Consider the following 20,806-nt stretch of genomic DNA (forward strand, 5'->3'; position numbering starts at 1 on the left):
TATCTAGAGAACTTGTTTGTTTGAGAGACACCGAGGAAGACTACTATATATCGATGGTGCATGTAGGCGGGAATTAAACAAAGGGATGGTCTTATTGGTTTCGGGGATATAGGGGAAGAGTGAGAGGCGGGGGGGGGGGGTAGCTAGAAGGAGATTGTTAAGTGTGAGTGTGTGTTTTACCCATCCAGGTGGAAGTTATGTGCCCAAAAGAGGAGAACAATTCAATGTGGCGTTAGGATTGAGGGTAATTAACTACGTATGGAGACATAGAGACCTTGAACGTGCATGTGTGAGAGGTATACATGTATAGGTGGGATGTGTGTGTGTGCGCGCGCGCATGATCGAGATAAAAGAAAGAAGACATAAGTCATAAGATCAACAACATGGGAGAGACGGATCGGTATGACAATATGCATGCATGTGAGAATGCAGGGAAGAAGGCCCGACAATTGAGCATGTGTTTTTGTCTTTAAGAGATAGTGGCGTGGGCTGGAGCATGCATCTATGGCGAGCAGAGGGAGTGAGGCACAACGATTGTGCAAAAGAGATCAACCTATAAATGCATATGTATGGAGAGACATATATAGTGTGGGTGATAGGAAGCAAGACTTCGTGCGAGAAAGAAATGTTGACGGAGAAACTACAGATAGATACAGAGATGGAGATGCTAGCTAGAGGGACATCCGCTAGTTTGGGTGTTGGAGATGACCGCCGGGTGGTTCAGAGGGTGAAGTTATATATGTGTGTGAGAGGGCACTTGACTGCATGTAGAGAGAAACATATGTGGTGTGCGTGATAGGAATCAAGAGTGAGGGCGAGAAAGAAGGTTGATGGAGAAACAGATAAATAGAAAGATAAAGATGCTAGCTAGTGTGCGTTAGAGATAGGAGTCGAGTGGATCAGAAGGCTGAGTTATGTGTGTGGGTGTGAGAGAGATAGAGAGACGGTGCATGTGAGTCACATACAAACAGATATCAGAGAGAAATGAGATCCCAAGAGACGGAGTTTTGTGTCTGCGAGAGAGAAAGATATTTCACAGCGAGAGTGATATCTAGAGAGACATATGAGGGAACGCAAGATATATCTAGGGAGAGAGAGTGTGTGTGAGCGGCATACAAGAGAACAATGGAGAAATATGAGACACTGGGAGACAGAGTTTGTGTTTGTGTGTGAGAAAGAGATATTTAAGAGGAAGAGTCGTAGGTTCTCATATCTAAGGAGCGAAAGATGACATCTCTGTATGAGGGGTGTGCGAGTGGCACATATGGGAATAGTAGAGAGAAATGAGACCCCGGGAGACAAAGTTTTGTGTTTGTGTGAGAGAAAGAGATTCCACATGGAGAATCATAGTTAGAGACACATAGCAGGGAGCGAGATATACTTAGAGAGAGATAGAGTGACGAAGGTCAAGGGAGAGAGTACCGTCAGTGTGTTACGAAGATAAAAGATCATTGTCGACATACAGGTAGCACAAGAGATACCTGAGAGACGATGAACGCGTATTGGTCCAGAGAGATAGTCCTATATAAGCATGAGTGACAGCTATATGAGATGAATATCTGGATTAAAGGGGATTCAAATATTTAAATTGGAGATCACGACATCGATAATATCATAACACAAATTGGTGTATCAAACATGCATATTCATTTGAATTTGGGCACACGTGTAATGTTATATAGTTTATCAATATTGGTGATCCATAGATTCTTTAATTACAAACAATGCATGGTTTATATGCAATTAATGTCTAAACGGGATTACACTATATGTTGCTTGTGTGAAACACATTATACATGTTTGAGAAGTAAAAAAACCCCGCATGAAACACACATTAATTGGAGATAGTTAGCGAGGAATACATACATTGGATTTCAACATAAAGTGGTTTCAAATATTTAAAAATCCAAATTGATGGATACAACCTTATGAATCTAAGATCATGCCATTTGTAAACCATATTTATGTATAAATGGTGTTGTGCTTTTGAAAGTATATATAAAAAATGATGTATATAGAATGTAATTCCAATTGAAAATGGATCCCTCCCGAAAAAATAGAATACAAATGGGATTCGAATTGAGTTGGCAGGAGCGTAAACGTGCACTGTGCAAAATTTGAACGAAGCGGGGAAAGTCGCAGTAACCGCCCGAAACCAAAATCTGCGAGATGGAAATTACTACTACCTATCCCGGCCACGCAAAGCCTATCTGCTGGATTTCTATAGGTTTCGATAGGGGTAGGTTTGTAATTTCACCCAAATGTGACGTAACCGCCTCACACCCGGATTCATACACGGTGGGTGATAACCCGCAAGTATACGGGATAGTTGTAGCCCCTTTCGATAAGTAAGATTGTCGAACCCAGCGAGGAGCTAAAGGTAGAACAAATACTCTCTCAAGTCCTATCGGCCACTGATACGACTCTATGCACGCTTGACGTTCACTTTACCTAGAACAAGTATGAAACTAGAAGTACTTTGTAGGTGTGATAGGATAGGTTTGCAAGATAATAAAGAGCACGTAAACATAAACTAGGGGCTGTTTAAATAAACATGCAAGAAAGTAAATATAGCGAGTGTTGAAAAGTGGTGGTAGGAGTTGTGAAATTGTCCCTAAGCAATTGACTATGTTACTAGACCGGTAATCACTATTGCAATTCTATTTGAGGGAGAGGCATAAGCTAACATACTTTCTCTTCTTGGATCATATGCACTTATGATTGGAACTCTAGCAAGCATCTGCAACTACTAAAGATTCATTAAGGTAAAACCCAACCATAGCATTAAAGTATCAAGTCCCCTTTATCCCATACGCAACAATCCCCTTACTCGGGTTTGTTTTTCAGTCACTCACGCAACCCACTATAAGCAAATCATGAACGCATTGCAACACCCTACATCGGGAATCCCTCACGCTTGCGCGACACGGAGGGCACCATAGGACAGCACCAATAATAAAACATGCAACTCAAACCAATCATAGAAATTCATCAATCACCGATAGGACAACGAAAATCTACTCCGACATCATAGGATGGCAAGACATCATTGGAAAATAATATGAAGCATAAAGCACCATGTTCAAGTAGATGGTACAGCGGGTTGCGGGAGAGTGGACCGCTGGATATAGAGGGGGGAAGGTGATTGGAGATGTTGGTGAAGATGACGACGGTGTTGGTGAAGATCGCGGTGATGATGATGGCCCCTGGCAGCGCTCCAGTGCCACCGGAAGCAATGGGGAGAGAGTCCCCCTTCTTCTTCTTCTTCCTTGACCTCCTCCCTAGATGGGAGAAGGGTTTCCCCTCTGGTCCTTGGCTCCATGGCTTGGGAGGGGTGAGAGCCCCTCCGAGATTGGATCTATCTCTCTGTTTCTGCGTTCTCAGATTCTACCCCTTCACCGTTCCTTTATATCTGGAGATCCTTAACTCCAATTGGGGTGAATCTTTCGCCCAGATCTTTCTCATAAAATTAGATTTCTTGCGCCAAAAGAAGAGCGTCAACCGCCTTACGGGTGGCCCACAAGAGCCCAGGCCACGCCCAGGGGGGAGGGCGCGCCCCCTGTCTCGTGGCCACCTCGGACACCGTTTCGCGTTGATTTTACTTCCCAAAAATCATATTCCAAAAAAAAATCTCCGTCCGTTTTTATCCTGTTTGGACTCCATTTGATATTAGGTTTCTGCGAAACAAAAAACATGCAACAGACAGGAACTGGCACTGGGCACTGGATCAATATGTTTGTCCCCAAAAATAGTATAAAAAGTTGCCAAAAGTATATAAAAGTTGAATAATATTGGCATGGAACAATCAAAAATTATAGATACGACGGAGACGTATCAGCATCCCCAAGCTTAATTCCTGCTCGTCCTCGAGTAGGTAAATGATAAAAAGATAATTTTTGATGTGGAATGCTACCTAGCATAATCTTGATCATATGTCTAATCATGGCATGAATATTAAGACACGAGTGATTCAAAGCAATAGTCTATCATTTGACATAAAAACAGTAATACTTCAAGCATACCAACCAAGCAATTATGTCTTATCGAAATAACATAGCCAAAGAAATCTCATCCCTACAAAATCATATAGTCTGGCTATGCTCCATCTTCGTCACACAAAATACTCCCATCATGCACAACCCCGATGACGAGCCGAGCAATTGGTTCATACTTTTTAACGCGCTTTAGCTTTTTCAACTCTTACGCAATACATGAGTGCAAGCCATGGACATAGCACTATGGTGGTATATGGTGGTGGTTGTGAGGACAAAAAGGGAGAAGATAGTCTCACATCAACTAGGTGTATCAATGGGCTATGGAGATGCCCATCAATAGATATCAATGTGAGTGAGTAGGGATTGCCATGCAATGGATGCACTAAGAGCTATAAGTGTATGGAAGCTCTAACTAGAAACTAAGTGGGTGTGCATCCAACTTGCTTGCTCATGAAGACCTCGGGCGTTTGAGGAAGCCCATCATCGGAATATACAAGCCAAGTTCTATAATGAAAATTCCCACTAGTATATGAAAGTGAAAGCATAGGAGGTTCTCTCTATGAAGAACATGGTGCTACTCTGAAGCACAAGTGTGGTAAAAGGATAGTAACATTGCCCCTTCTCTCTTTTTCTCTCTTTTTTGTTCATTTTTTCATTCATTTTTTCCTTTTTGGTGGGCTTATTTGGCCTCATTTTTTTATTTGGGCTTCTTTGGCCTCTTTTATTTTTCATAAAGTCCGGAGTCTCATCCCGACTTCTGGGGGAATCATAGTCTCCTTCATCCTTTCCTCGCTGGGGCAATGCTCTAATAATGATGATCATCACACTTTTATTTACTTACAACTCAATATCTAGAACAAAGATATGACTCTATATGAATGCTTCCGACAGTGTACCGGGATGTGCAATGATCTAGCATAGCAATGACATCAAAAAACAGACAAGCCATGAAAACATCATGCTAGCTATCTTACGATCATGCAAAGCAATATGACAATGAATGCTCAAGTCATGTATATGATGATGATGGAAGTTGCATGGAAATATATCTCGTAATGGTTATGGAAATGCCATAATACATAGGTATGGTGGTTGTTTTGAGGAAGGTAAATAATGGGTTCACGATACCGACGAAAGTTGCGCGGTACAATAGAGGCTAGCAAAGTGGAAGGGTGAGTGTGCGTATATCCATGGACTCACACTAGTCATAAAGAACTCATATACTTATTGCAAAAGTCTACTTAGCCCTTGAAGCAAAGTACTACTACGCATGCCCCTAGAGGGATAGATTGGTAGGAAAAGACCATCGGTCGTCCCCGACTGCCACTCATAAGGAAAGCAATCAAAGAGCACCTCATGCTCCAACTTTGTTACATAACGGTTCACCATACGTGCATGCTATGGGACTTGCAAACCCCAACACAAGTATTTCTCAATTTCACAACTACTGAACTAGCACGACTCTAATATCACCACCTTTATATCGCAAAACTATTGCAAGGAATCAAAAATATCATATTCAGTGATCTACAAGTTTATGTAGGATTTTATGACTAACCATGTGAATGACCAATTCCTGTCATCTCTCTAAATAGATATAAGTGAAGCAAGAGAGTTTAATTCTTTCTACAAAAGATATGCCCACTCTCTAACAAATATAAGTGAAGCAAAAGAGCATTCTACAAATGACGGTTTTCTATGTGAAGAGAAACAGGCAATCCAAACTTCAAATGATATAAGTGAAGCACATGAAGCATTCTATAAAGCCATACTCAAAAGATTTAAGTGAAGTGCAATGAGCATTCTATAAATCAACCAAGGACTATCTCATACCAGCATGGTGCATAAAAGAAAAATGAAAACTAACTGCAAAGGATGCTCCAAGACTTGCATATAATGCATGAACGAAACTAATTCAAAAACATACTAATACTTGTTGAAGAAAGAGGGGATGCCTTCCGGGGCATCCCCAAGCTTAGATGCTTGAGTCTCCTTGAATATTTACTTGGGGTGCCTCGGGCATCCCCAAGCTTGAGCTCTTGCCTCTCTTCCTTTTCCTCATATCGAGACATCCTCGATTAGACACTACATCCACACAAAACTTCAACAAAAAACTCGGTAAGATCCGTTAGTATGATAAAGCAAATCACCACTCTAAGTACTGTTGCAAACCAATTCATATTTTGTTTTTGCATTGTGTCTACTGTAATATAGCTTTTCCATGGCTTAATCCACTGATACAAATTTATAGATTCATCAAAACAAGCAAACTATGCATCAAAAACAGAACAGTCTGTAGCAATCTAAACATCCACCATACTTCTGTACCCCAAAAATTCTACCGAAATTAGGAAAAATAAAAATGTTGTATAGCAAGACAGTGCAAAATGAATCAAAACCAATTGACATTCCAGTGAAAAATGTAAAATCACGCACTACAGCCAAAGTTTCTGTCCTGCGCCGTACAAACCAACAAGCATTGCAAACATCCTAAAGGCAAACCTTGGCACATTATTTTTATAATACAATGGAATTGTACAAGGGTATAATTACTTATGTTGAAAAGTTTCTGTAATCAAGATTCACAAAGTTTCCGTGAGCATGAACAAAGTTCAAGGAGCTCTCCCACTTCAACAATGCTTGTCTCTCTCACTTCCACTTTCCTTTCTGAAAAGTTTTTAGATTCACCTCTTTATTTTTTTGTTTTTGAACTATATAAAAGAACTCAACAGAAATAAATGACTCTTAAATGACTCTCTAAAACTTCCAGGTTGTCTCCCTGGCAGCGCTTTCTTTAAAGCCATTAAGCTAGGCATATAGTGCTCAAGTAATGGAGCCACCCGGATCCCAAGGTATATCAAAGCCAATTTTAATTAACAATGATTTGTAATTTAGTAGTGAGCACAAAGTAACATATATCATGCAACAACGAAGTCTAACTCTCTTCCTATGCATCGGCATGTCATAAGAGAACAATTCATGCACACATAGTAAAGGCCAACACATAGTATAAGCAGTTTCTTGCAATTTCATAGTATGGGAAACATAGAGAGGTGGAGACAAAGTTCCTCTCTCATAATAATTGCAAGTAGGAGCAGCAAGCACATGCATATTATACCTATCAAAATTATCATGTGCAATGGTAAAAGGCAACCCATCAATATAATCCTTAGCAAGCACAAACTTCTCCGATATAGTGTAGTTGGGAGAATTCAAAAAGATAATAGGACTATCATGCGTGGGTGCAATAGCAACAATTTCATGTTTAACATAAGGAACTATAGAAATTTCATCTCCATAAGCATAATTCATATTGGCATCTTGGCCACAAGCATAGCAAGCATCATCAAAAAGGGATATTTCAAGCAAATTCAAGGGATCATAGCAATCATCATAGCGATCATCCTTCAGTAAGCATGAAGGGGAATTAAACAATGTATGAGTTGAAGAGTTACTCTCATTAGAAGGTGGGCACGGGTAGCTAATACGCCCTTCCTCCTTTTGTTTTTCGCTCTCCTCCTCATCTTTTTCATCCAATGAGCTCACAGTTTCATCAATTTCTTCTTCCATAGCTTCCTGCAAAATATTATTCTCTTCTTGGACAGTGGGGTAGGCCTCAATATATAGTTTAACATGGGCATTAGAAGCATAATTATCATAGCAATATTCAAGTATGGCAAAATTTCCAGATTTGTAGAGAGTAGCATTATACTTTTCAATCAAAGAAGCAATTTCAAAAGCACCCTTAAAAGCAACAAATTCTTCAATTTGTTGAACATCATAGTAATTATAAACACCCATAGCATATGAAGATACGATTCCATTATCGCTAAACAAGCATTGGTAGGGAAGGTGTTTCTTAGTGTTTTCAGAACAACAAGTAACATCATATAATTCACATAGAGTCCAAGCATAACATTGCAAACGTTGAATTTGATCCCATAACAGTTTCCCTTTTTCAGATATACGGTGTCGCACATAACAGGCATGCTCATCTAAAGATTTGGCCTCAACTAAGCTAGTTGGGGTTTCAGCACGAGCTCAAAGGGATTGAAGATGATCCAAGTAAAAGGCTTCAATAGTGTGATAGATTTTGAGTGGTTCTTCAACCATTGGTGCAGTAGGTACAACTAATTTTTTTGGTATTTTACGTTTCCTACCCATAACTAAAGATAGAAAACAACTAAGAAAAACAAATAAAAATTACTTAGTGATAAAGCAAACAAGCACACACGAGAATATTCACCCCACGCTATGACTCCCCGGCAACGGCGCAAGAAAAAGGTCTTGATAACCCGCAAGTATATGGGATAGTTGTAGCCTCTTTCGATAAGTAAGAGTGTCGAACCCAACGAGGATCTAAAGTAGAACAAATAATCTCTCAAGTCCTATCGGCCACTGATATGACTCTACGCGCGCTTGACGTTCGCTTTACCTAGAACAAGTATGAAACTAGAAGTACTTTGTAGGTGTGATAGGATATGTTTGTAAGATAATAAAGAGCACGTAAACATAAACTAGGGGCTGTTTAAATAAAGATGCAAGAAAGTAAATATAGCGAGTGTGGAAAAGTGGTGGTAGGAGTTGTGAAATTGTCCCTAAGCAATTGACTATGTTACTAGACCAGTAATCACTATTGCAATTCTATTTGAGGGAGAGGCATAAGCTAAACTTTCTCTTCTTGGATCATATGCACTTATGATTGGAACTCTAGCAATCATCTGCAACTACTAAAGATTCATTAAGGTAAAACCCAACCATAGCATTAAAGTATCAAGTCCCCTTTATCCCATACACAAAAATCCCCTTACTCAGGTTTGTGTTTCAGTCACTCACGCAACCCACTATAAGCATATCATGAACGCATTGCAACACCCAACAGCGGGAATCCCTCACGCTTGCGTGACACGGAGGGCACCATAGGACAGCACCAATAATAAAACATGCAACTCAAACCAATCATAGCAATTCATCAATCACCGATAGGACAACGAAAATCTACTCAGACATCATAGGATGGCAACACATCATTGGAAAATAATATGAAGCATAAAGCACCATGTTCAAGTAGAGGGTATAGAGGGTTGCGGGAGAGTGGACCGCTGGATATAGAGGGGGGAAGGTGATGGATATGTTGGTGAAGATGACGGCGGTGTTGGTGAAGATCGCGGTGATGATGATGGCCCCCGGCAGCGCTCCGGCGCCACCGGAAGCAAGGGGGAGAGAGGCCCCCTTCTTATTCTTCTTCCTTGACCTCCTCCCTAGATGGGAGAAGGGTTTCCCCTCTGGTCCTTGGCTCCCATGGCTTGGGAGGGGCGAGAGCCCCTCCAAGATTGGATCTATCTCTCTGTTCTGCGTTCTCAGATTCTACCCCTTCACCGTTTCCTTTATATCTGGAGATCCGTAACTCCGATTGGGGTGAATCTTTCGCCCAGATCTTTCTCATAAAATTAGCTTTCTTGCGCCAAAAGAAGAGCGTCAATCGCCTTACGGGTGGCCCATGAGAGCCCAGTCCGCACCCAGGGGGGAGGGCGCGCCCCCCTGTCTCGTGGCCACCCCAGACACCGTTTCACGTTGATTTTACTTCCCCAAAATCATAAATATTCCAAAAAAAATCTCCGTCCGTTTTATCCCGTTTGGACTCCGTTTGATATTGGGTTTTTGTGAAACAAAAAACATGCAACAGACAGGAACTGGCACTGGATCAATATGTTAGTTCCAAAAAATAGTATAAAAAGTTGCCAAAAGTATATAAAAGTTGAATAATATTGGCATGGAACAATAAAAAATTATAGATACGACGGAGACGTATCAGTGGGCGCGAAAACACAGTGTGTCCTCGGCCGAAATCGACTCCCTCCCCGATTCATATTCATATACACGGTGGGCGCCAAAAACAAACTCTCGTCGGCAAATATTCGGTGTATGCGAGATGACCATCCTATCCCCAACCGACTAATGTTGCTGTGATGTAGTAGAAATTTGAAACAGGGCTAAGTTTGTAAATTTCCTTGCATTTGAGACAAGCGCGCCCTGAATACATGTTTTCCCCCTTCCTCTCTACCTCCCTTTTCCCCATTCGTACTCCGTGGGCACCAAAACACCCTCTCCACCCCACCCTCCTCCGTCCGCCACCGCCCGCCACCCCATCCACCACCGTCCTCCTCCACCATGCCGGAGCTGATACGCCGACGCTGCCGTCCATTACAAGAAATCGACCTCTCTCATCCACGGCTTCGGACCGGGATCCTTGCATCCCGTCCTCTCGCTTCATCCCCACCGTCGTCCACCTTGCCGGCGCCGCTCCTACGACTGTCTCGTCCACTGCGCCCCGCCGCCACCGTCTACCCTCCTAGATCTGGTTCCATGCCGCCGACAGCCATCGCTACCGCAGCACCGTCAAATTCTCAGCAGATGCGTACACGGCGCCGCACCAGAGGCGATACTCTTTCTTATCTGCTCAACTTATTTATCGCAGCAAGAAAATAGATCGCCACTGCTTTACTCTGATTTCTTGTCTTGGTTGTGAAGTTGCCTTTGTCTGGTTTGCACCTTTAGATCCGCCATGGCACGCTCAACACTATACTCCCAATGCTTATGCTTTTCCCCTTTTATATTCCACACTAGTTAAATCACAGTAGACTAAATTTTTCAGAGCTCGCCGGAGTTCGCCGGTGCGAACGAAGTGGCTCGGGTGGTTGTGGGGCCTCGCCGAACGAAGAAAACTCGACGCGGGTGGGGGTTGGGGCGGGGGTGGGGGTGGCGAAGGAACACAGGCGGTGTGGGCCGGTGGTCTGGCCTGCGGCCCGTGCGTTGTTCTGTATGGGAAGAATAAGAGACGAGGAAGAAGATGGTTTAGGAGACGTAGGATCTTCATCCAACCGCCTGAAATGGTCGAGAGACAGCTGGGAGTTGCATTCTTAATGCGCTCTGGTTCATCATGTGTGGGCACTGCGCAATCAACATTTTATTATCCAAAATCTGCTTGCTCTTCTTTACCATGTTCCTCTTTCGTTCTTCTTTAATATGTACTCTCTCCATTCCTAAATACAAGTCTTTGTATAGATTCCACCATGGACTACATATGGATACATCTGTATGTGATCCATGGTGGAAATCTCTACCAAGACTTATATTTTGGAACGGAGGGAGTTTGATAGTAGTACAGTATGTTCCTTGTACTGAAGATGAGCAGGGACATTTGCAGTGTAGAGGTCTATACGGTCGGTTGTGATGGACACTTTGAGCCTCTTTGATTCGTAGGATCTTGTAAACATAGGAATAGGATTTGTAGTGGCTTGCCCACTTGAATCCTATAAGAACAGCAAGGAAATGCGGGGAGCTGTGTCGCCTTTGAGAGTTACACTGATATTAACAGTACCACTCCTTCACTTGAAGAGAGCTGGTATCGGAAGCCTTTCTAGCCGTACCGACAAACTAGCACATATATTCCAGCAAGTTCCACTTTGCTGATTTTACTCTGATGCTTAAGGTTTTCCCGTTATATCTACACTATGATCTGTGCAGCAGTCCACTCTTGAAGCTAAACACTGCAATGACTCACAAAATTGGCACCAAGGCATTGGGTGCCATTCTGGATGCAATGAAACTCATACGCTCCCCACCTATTGACTCTTGTTCAGAATATGATCCTAATGACTCTTGTTCAAAATTGCCACATATAGAGAGATAGAATGGAATTGCATTTCTTTGGGCGCTGTGATTCATCATGAGTGGGCAACCAACATTGTATGCAATGAAGCAGAACCTCAAGAATATGCTTCCTCTTCTGTTCTTTAACATGTTCCTCTTTATTTATTCTGTATTTAGTATGTACAGTATGTTCCTTGTCAGGAAGGGGCACAGGGACATCTGCAGTTAACAGCTGATAGAGCTGGCCTGTACGTGATCGATAGGCTTTCAATTACTAGCAGCAATACAACACCATATTTTGAAGCCAGTTCCACTTTCCCGATTTATATATCGTGGTTATGGTGTACCCCTGTTATGTACACTATGATCTGCCTAGTTGCTGTGTGCTCTTGTTATCATGGTTTGGCAATAAACTCTCTATACAGTATATTATGAACCTGTCATCTGCCAGCTATCCTTACTTCTGGAGCCTATTTTTTGTGCATTTGTGCCAGATTATATCAATGCACGCACCATATTACAACACACATGAGCTCTCTCATCAGAATCCAGTGATAGCACACAAGTGTTTACAGGGGCGCCCCTATATTAGAATATCATCTGCATTACAAAGATAATCTCACAACTATTTATGTTTTCATGGTTCTCAGATATTATATGCAATTACATTGAATATCAGAATCCGCGCATCAGAAGAATATTGTGGAACACTGCAATGACTTACAAAATTGGCACCAAGGCATTGAGTGCCATTATGGAAGAAATGGAACTCATACGCTCCCCACGTGTTGATTCTTGTTCAGAATATCATCCTAATGACTATTCTAACCTCGAGGAGTCAAAGGCACATGGCCTGTCCTGTTCACCCATCAAGATGCCTATTCTAATTTGGCAAGGTTTTATTGATTGCGCGTATCTTGCATATGTTGTCTTGCATTTCTTCTACTTTGTTGCACCGCCATCTGCTTAGTTTACTCATCATATAACTCGAGATGCCATGCCCATCCATTATCAATACATATTCCATCTGTCATCATACCATGTTTTCCCACTCAAATGCTGTTCTTGTGCATCAGACATCAAAAAGGAAGAGGGTGATTGCCGAACCCGAAGGAGCACCAGCAAAGTCCTTGGAAAACGTGGTGGTGCCAGAGAAATCAGACAACACCCCACTTATATTGGCTGTACAACCAGTGACACAAAACGTAGGACCGACTCCAGTAGACTGTACCCATACTTCACTGGCCACACCACTAGCCCCACCACACAGGACCTGCACTCCAGCAAAAGGTATACCGATTTCATTTGCCATAGCACCAGCAGTACCACAGAAAAATCCCAGTCCAGCAAAAAGTACAGCAAGTCCACCGGCCGAAGACCTATCCCAACTACAAAGACGACCAATTCCTGCAGATTGGAACCCCATTCCATTTATTCCCAGTTTAAAAGATAATGCTTTCAATGTTGTTAGGGACTACGTGCATATATTCCCATCATGGGAAGATTATAGTGAAGACAAACACCATTTTCACATCTTCCTGTCCAACTTACGTGTAAGTGCTATTATTCATGGTTATTATTTTCCTGTTTTCTGCTGACCGAACACATCAATGATTTACATTACATTGTTGTAACTAGGCGAGGGTCAATCTGGATAGTCATGACGAGCAAATATTTTTTGTGCTTTTGAAGGAAGCATTGCAGCAGTATCAGTGTTACCTGAGGAAATCACACTTTGATGGCAAGTCTATAAACGAATTTCTGGTGAAGTCTCCTGTGCTAAATTTAGAAGAGATTGAATGAAAAAACCTTGTTATGCACTGGTCTCGTTCCCAGGATGAGGTACTGTCTATGAAATCACATGACAATTTGAACTTCTACTTTTCCGCATGTGCTTTATAGATCTTTTTTGCAGGAAATCTGCTCGAAAAAGAATTACGGTTTGAAAAGAACGACAGGATATCACAAATATGCTGCCCGCTGCTTTTCTCTTGTCGGTACCTGTTGTCCTGTATCACTGTACTTGCATACATACCTGGTTCATTATGTGACAGTAGTATGCATGATAGCTTGCTTATCAATTGTTCGCTCCAAATTATCTGATATGTATGAATGGTTACATTAGTGTAGAATATATCCAATGCCAATGAATTTTTTTAGCTCTACATTGTTCTTGTAAGTGCATGCTGTCCTTTATCAGTGTACTTATATTGATAGGTAGTTGTTCATGTACCATCACTCTGCAGCTTATTTTCCTTTGCCCTCCATTTTCTACACATCAGATCTATATTTACTCTTACCATAAGGTTGGTACTGAAGAAGTTTAGCTGTGCATTGCTCTTGGCTTGTGCCTTTTGCCTGTATCGTTGCACATACATTTATAGCTACTTGGTTATGTAGCATCACTCTTCATCTTATCTTAAATATTCTCTATTTTTTCATATATTATCACATCTATATATACTCTTAACAAAATGTGGAATAAAGGCAATGCTTATGAAGAAAAATTTGTGGTAAACTTCTTGAATTGCCCCCCCATCAGCATGGACAAGGGCTTTATAGAGCCTGTCTTCACCAGTAATCTAAGTTTGTCCTTCTCAAGCATTCAAACTTTGTTGTGTATATTTGGTTAGGCATGAATGCAATAGCTGTTTATTTTTGGTGTTTGCATCAAATTGCATGTTTAAAGTTTATTATGTACTCCCTCCGTTCCTAAATATAAGTCTTTCTAGAGATTTCAATATGGACAACATACGGAACAAAACGAGTGAATCTACACTCTAAACTATGTCTATATACATCCGTATGTAGCTCATATTGAAATCTCTAAAAGACTTATATTTAGGAACGGAGGGAGTAGTTCATAAACAAAAGTTTGTCCTTCTCAATTCAAGTTTTCAGTTGTACAACCAAGTTCCTTCTTCATACCATGTAAATTAAACTATACAGAGAAAGTGATCTTCTTTTGCACTGCATGTATGCTTCTATTCTTCATCCATAATCCAGTGGTGTGGTGAACCTTCCCACTACAGCACAATGTCATATTCTGCAATGTCTTAACTATGAACAATGTCATATCATTCTACTATTATTTAAACCGTCTCTTTATTTGCCAATCTGAAATGGGATAAATTGACAGCACACTAACCATTGATACTTATGAGTTCTTGATCTGTAATCCAGTGGTGTCGTGAAGCTGCCAACTCCTTCACAATGTTATTTCCTGCCATGTCTTGACCTGAACAATACCATATTGTGTTACTGCATTTTTAAATTGTGTCACTTTATTCGTCAGTAATAAATGTGATGAATTGTCAGCATTGATACTTTTATGTGCAAAACCTGTCATCTGTCTGCTTGTTTATCTTTTAGGTGAGGAAGATATAAGTGTTGAACAAGCACAGTCTCATCATCTTGCTCAGGTGCTTGCGCTGCAGGTCGCCGGCAGGGCTAACCTTTCTTGAACTCTATTGAAGTGTTGTCGGTTTTGTATATTATTTTGTCGGCGTGTTTATTTGCACTGGTGGCGATCTTTGATGCCCAGTGTATGTAATCTACTGTCTGCTTGTGCTTTATTATCATAGTGCTGAACTTTGATGCCAAGTGGATGTAATATGCCGTAATTTCTTTATTGTATAGTCTAGGTTTTTTCTTATTCACGATACTGCAGTTATTTTACTGTATATATATATATATATCCTGTCTTCGCAGTAAAGCGGCCAAACCGTAAAATTACGGTACATAATCGGGCCGTCATGCAATCACGATGTATGATCCGCATCATGGGCCCCGTCAAACTGGCCCACTAGTAGATTCAGGCCTTTAATAGGCCGAGTAACCCCCGGCCCTCTTTTCACAAGAAAACTCAATGGGCTTTTAGGAGGCTGAGAAGTAGGTTGGACCTGAAATGTGCCGAACAGCTCACGGGCCGGCATCAGCCCGAAATGGACCCTGGCCCATGATTGTGCAAATCAAATCACGGGCTTTTAAAAGGCTAAAATGGTCTCGGTCCTTGTTTGGCCCAATCAGATATCGGATGCGAGCAGGCCGGATGCAAACCGGGCCGTAGTTAGGCCCAACTATATGACGGACTTTTAACATGCCAAAATTAATATAGGGCCAAAATGTTAAACGGGCCCTTAACAGGCTGAAACTAATATCAGGACGATTTACTAAATGGGCCTTTTGCAAGTGGGCCCAAAAGCATAGCGTCCAATTAACAGGCTGAATCTGATATGGGCCATAATTAAGGCCGAAGCCTCTTAAAGGGCTGGACCTGATCTGGGCCGTGATTTGGCCTAGAACGTGGGAGGCCTTTAACGGGCCGGATCTCATATGGGCCATTATTAGGCCCGGAACGTGGCAGGCCATTAATGGACCGGATCAAATATGGGCTGGCATTTGGCCCAAAACATGGCAGCCAGTTAACGGGCCAGCCTACTAGGGTCCTCAAAATCTTGTGGGCCTACAGCTGGGCCGGCCCATTAGTGTCGACGAAATCTCGTGGGCCTTTAGCTGGGCCGGCCCATTATGATCCGCAAGAATTTTGTGGGCCTTTACCTAGGCCGGCCCATTATGGCACACAAAAATCTTGTGGGCCTTTACCTGGGCCGACCCATTATGGCCCATGAAATCTTATGGGCCTTTAGCTGGGCCGGTCCATTATGGTCGGCAAAAATCTTGTGGGCCTTTAGTTGGGCCGGCCCATTTAAACTTGATGGGCCGTGCCACGTGTCGACATATCATAGGCGCCTTCTGTCCAATGACTGGATGACATCTGTCCCAACGATGAGCCGACACGTGTTTCCTCCAGCCAATGATGATTTTACACGTGGAAAATCCCCATTGGTCGGGGCTGTTAACGGGTTATCGGATCCAAAACCCGACCCGATAGCTTAACGACGTTCCGTTATGGTGGATGCCACGTGTCAGTCACCCTTAACGAAAGCACTTCTGTGACGCGTGATTTATCGTCACGGAAGTGGACACTTCCGTGATGATAATTTTGGTAATGTCATGTAACACTTCTACGACAGCACAGGTATGACTATCTTGATTTTGTCATAAAATCGTCTTGGATGTACATGCATGAAAAAAAACGTGACCTATTGTGACAAACACGTATCATCACAGAAGTGTATTTTTTTTGTAGTGAAAGGGAATTACGTATGTTGTCATAATGGTTCGACCAATAAAGATCTTCGTAGAACATGTAGGAGCCAATGTGGGCATCCAGGTTCCGCTATTGGTTATTGACCGGAGAGGTGTCTCAGTCATGTCTACATAGTTCTCGAACCCGTAGGGTCTGCACGCTTAACATTCGATGATGATATAGTATTAGATGAGTTATGTGATTTGGTGACTGAATGTTGTTCGGAGTCCCGGATGAGATTGCAGACTTGACAAGGAGTCTCGAAATGGTTGAGAGGTAAAGGTTGATATATAATACGATGGTATTCGAACACCGGAAGTGTTTCGGGGGTACCGGGTACTTATCGGGTCACCGGAAGGGGTTCCGGGCACCCCCGACAAAAGATATGGGCCTTATGGCCAAGAGGGGAAACACACCAGCCACAAGGGGCTACTGCCCCCCTCATATGGGCCGGCCTAAGGAGGAGAAGGAAAGGGTAGAAGGGAAAGGAAAGTGTGGATTAGGATTCCCACTTCCTTCCCTCTCCCCCCTTTCCTTCCTCCTTGGGAAACATGGCAGGAGGCAAGGCAAGGCAAGGCCCCTAGGGGGCCGGCAGCCAGCCATAGGATGCGCCCTAGCCTCTCCCCTTCTCCTCCCACCTATATATATATATATGTGGGGGGGGCCTAGCACAACCCTAGATCAATTGTTAGTCGTGTGTGGCGCCCGAAGCCCTGCGGAAATCACTTCACCATCACCGTCACCACACCGTCGTGCTGACGGAACTCATCTACTACCTTGCTGTCTTGCTCGATCAAGAAGGCGAGGGACGTCACCGAGATGAACGTGTGCAGAACGCGAAGGTGTCGTGCGTTCGGTACTTGATCGGTTGAAGCGAGAAGAAGTTCGACTACATCAACCGCGTTGTGAAATGTTTCCACTTATGGTCTACGAGGGTACGTAGACACACTGTCCCCCTCATTGCTATGCATCTCCATGGATAGATCATTGCGTGTGCGTAGAATTTTTTTGTTTTCCATGCAATGATTCCCAATAGTGGCATCATGAGCCAGGTCTATGCATAGATGATATGCACGAGTAGAACACAAAGAGTTGTGGGCGGTGATAGTCATACTGCTTACCACCAATGTCTTATTTTGATTCGGCGGTATTGTGCGATGAAGCGGCCCGGACCAATCTTACATGCCCACGCACATGAGAATGGTTCCACCAACTGACATGCAACTAGTTTTGCATAAAGGTTGCTGGCGGGTGTCTGTTTCTCCTACTTTAGTTGAATCGAATTTGACTGCGGCCGGTCCTTGAAGAAGGTTAAAACAGCAAACTTGACGAATCATCGTTGTGGTTTTTGCCGTAGGTAAGAACGGTTCTTGCTAGAAGTCGTAGCAGCCGCGTAAAACTTGCAACAACAAAGTAGAGGACGTCTAACTTATTTTTGCAGGGCATGTAATGATGTGATATGGTCAAGACATGATGTGATAAACGTTATTGTATGAGATGATCATGTTCTGTAAGATATCAGGCAACCGACAGGAGCCTTATGGTTGTCTCTTTATTGAAATGCAAATGACATGTAATTGCTTTACGTTATCGCTATTAGTTAGCAATAGTTGTAAAAGCAATAGTTGGCGAGATGACCACGATGCAACGATGGAGATCAAGGTGTCGAGCTGATGATGATGGAGATCATGAGCTTTGGAGATGGAGATCAAAAGCACGAGATGATGATGGCCATATCATGTCACATATTTTGATTGCATGTGATGTTTATCTTTTATGCATCTTATTTTGCTTAGTACAGCGGTAGCATTATAAGATGATCCATTCACTAAATTTCAAGATAAAAGTGTTCTCCCGGAGTATGCGCCGTTGCTATAGTTCGTCGTGTTGAGACACCACGTGATGATCAGGTGTGATGGACTCTACGTTCACATACAACGGGTGTAAGATAGTTATGCACATGTGGAATACTTGGGTTAAACTTGACGAGCCTAGCATGTACAGACATGGCTTCAGAACACTGGAGATCACAAGATCTAACGTGAATCATATAGTAGATATGATCAACATATAGACGTTCACCATCGACGACTACCCCATCTCATGTGATGATCGGACATGGGTTAGTTCACTGGTACAACGAGGTGCTATACAAACGGTTTTTAACCCCTTTCCTCGATGGCATTTGGAACCATCGCCTAGTGAGAGTGGGAGATAGGGGGGTCGTTCCCACATGACCCAGAAACCGCCGGGGATAGGGAGCCTTGATTCATATACAGTACTCGCTACTCGTTTGTGCTCGCATTGCCATCATAGTCGGTATTTTGTGGTGCTACATTTACGATGCGCGACCCATCACAAATGGTTCACTATTATAGAACATGTATGATAAGCAGACAATCACACACATTCGCTTTTCCCAAACTGTATGTGATAACTAATTAAGAAGATTAGCTAATCACCGTACGAGTGTCGGACAGGATTATGAGACATCGAACAGTCGTAACATCGTCGTACACGACAACTATCGCACACGCTATTCTGTGGTGCAACGTTTATGATGCATACCACATCAGAAACAGTTCATGGTTGCGAATCATGTACGATAAGGCAACTATCACAAACATTTAGTTTGCCCACACCATTTGTGATATTGTCTGACATCGCACATGCTTTGCAAACAGCAACTGTGTGCATGCTTGCACACGTTTCCTCTTTGTGAATCGTGTCGGATTATGTTGTATATCGCAAACGTTTGTGTTTTACCAGCCATGTGTGCCGTAACGACCCGCAGAGCGTAATTTCACTGTAATTTAATTGTTGCTATTTCAAATTGTACCAGATTTGAATTTGAATGTATGCTATAGCTTTATTCATATCCATCGGGTTCAAACAACCAATGCATTATTCGATTCATAGGTACATATGTTAAAGAATTACATAAGAACCAAATAAAGAATGATGAACCACAGTTGTATACTTGTACTATTAAAGACAGTAAAGAAAGAGGCGAAATACATTCTTGTTGCTGAACAAGGTGAAGCGGAATGCCCATATTGTGCCCTCCTCCATGCAGAAGGCACACACGAATCTAGTCCAACCCCTTGTGATGGCCGACCGCCCATCCTTCATGGTCTTCATGAAAACATCTAGATAATCATTGTGTTCTGGTAGAAATACTTTAACCTTTGCATGCCCACCAATCATGTAGTTTGAGAGGTAATCTTGAGTAAACTGCTTCGGGAACCACTGCAAAGGAAAAAGATTCAGACATTGTCATCTGAAAACACTCATTATGGGTAGTAAAAAGAAGGTTGCATAGTTCTTACTTACCATCCTGCAGTTCGATGTTGTCTTGGATAAAGTGTAAATAAATAGTTTAATTGCCATCTTTTGACCCATATTACTAACAATCTTTATCAGCTTCCTCACTTGATGTTGGTTCATCAATATCTCATTGCCCCAGACGCAGAAAGGGTCGAAGCACACATATTTACCAATGACATATGTATCTAAAAGCACCAAGTTAATATTAGAAGCTAAACATGAATTGCACAATGATGTAGTACAACACTCTTTTATAATGTCTTATAACATCCAATATACTCACATATTAGATGATTTAACATCTTATATTATGGGTCGGAAGGAGTTTATTGCATTCTTACAAATTATCGACTGATTAACTGCTGCTGTGTCCATGGGTTAGAGTTAGTTTGAGCTAGTTCGGGCTCAAATAGCCCTAAAGTATATCCAAACATGAGGGCTAGTTTGAGCTAGTTGCATCTAACCCACCCAAAAAAACTATCCAACCCAAGAGGTGCTAATTGGAGCTAGTTCTCCTAGTGCATCAATTGTCAATCTAACCCTGTCATCCAAACACCTCTTTGGTTGTTGTTGTTGTTGTTGTTGTTGCTGCTGTTGCTGTTGTTGCTGCTGCTGTTGCTGTTGTTGCTGTTGTTGTTGTTGTTGTTGTTGTTGTTGTTGTTGTTGTTGTTGTTGTTGT

Source organism: Triticum dicoccoides, chromosome 7B (assembly GCF_002162155.2).
Source record: "Triticum dicoccoides isolate Atlit2015 ecotype Zavitan chromosome 7B, WEW_v2.0, whole genome shotgun sequence".
Lineage (NCBI taxonomy): Eukaryota > Viridiplantae > Streptophyta > Magnoliopsida > Poales > Poaceae > Triticum > Triticum dicoccoides.